We start from the raw sequence: 1,124 nt of genomic DNA on the forward strand, positions 1-1,124 counted from the left end.
TCGTCCGGGCTTGGCCCATCTGGTCCCCGCCTGAGAACCGCAATCCCCAGGAGGGGTGTCCCGGCATACCCCGCCCCTACTAATCCGGAGGAAGGCTACCCACCTTTCTTGTAACCCTCGCGCTCCGAGTGACGGAGGGGACCCTAGGCGCGGACGCGCCCGGCCTCCTGGAGCCCTGGCTGGGATCCGCGAGGCGAATGGACCCTCATCGGGACTTCCAGGCTGGCCCGGCCATCTGGTCGCCCCATTGGAAAGCATTGCGCGCGACCAGATGGCCGAGGGGAGAGGTGCAACCAGATGGACGGGACTGACAGGACTCCCATCTGTCCAACCCCGAGCCTTCGCGCTAGGGTTCCCGCCTGCCCACGCAGGGCTCCGTGGCTGCAGGGCTCCGGGGCTGCAGGGCTCCAGGGCTGCAGGGCTCTGGGCCTGCAGGGCTCCGGGGCTGCAGGGCTCCGGGGCTGCAGGGCTCTGGGCCTGCATGGCTCCGGGGCTGCAGGGCTCCGGGCCTGCAGGGCTCCGGGCCTGCAGGGCTCCGGGCCTGCAGGGCTCCGGGCCTGCAGGGCTCCAGGGCTCCGGGCTGAAGGGCTCCAGGGCTGCAGGGCTTTGGGGCTGCAGGCCTCGGTGGCTGCAGGGCTCCGGGGCTGCAGGGCTCCGGGGCTGCAGGGCTCCGGGGCTGCAGGGCTCCGGGCCTGCAGGGATCCGGGCCTGCAGGGCTCCGGACCTGCAGGGCTCCAGGGCTCCGGGCTGAAGGGCTCCAGGGCTGCAGGGCTTTGGGGCTGCAGGCCTCGGGGGACGCCCGGGGGACCCATGGAGCCCGTCCTGGGCACTTTGCCTTGCCGCGGGCTGGAGGAGGGAGCACCGGACGCCCCGGGGAAGTGTCGTCCGGGCTTGGCCCATCTGGTCCCCGCCTGAGAACCGCAATCCCCAGGAGGGGTGTCCCGGCATACCCCGCCCCTACTAATCCGGAGGAAGGCTACCCACCTTTCTTGTAACCCTCGCGCTCCGAGTGACGGAGGGGACCCTAGGCGCTGACGTGCCCGGCCTCCTGGAGCCCTGGCTGGGATCCGCGAGGCGAATGGACCCTCATCGGGACTTCCAGGCTGGCCCGGCTATCTGGTCGC

The sequence above is a fragment of the Triturus cristatus genome, chromosome 9 (genome assembly GCF_964204655.1).
Source record: "Triturus cristatus chromosome 9, aTriCri1.1, whole genome shotgun sequence".
NCBI lineage: Eukaryota > Metazoa > Chordata > Amphibia > Caudata > Salamandridae > Triturus > Triturus cristatus.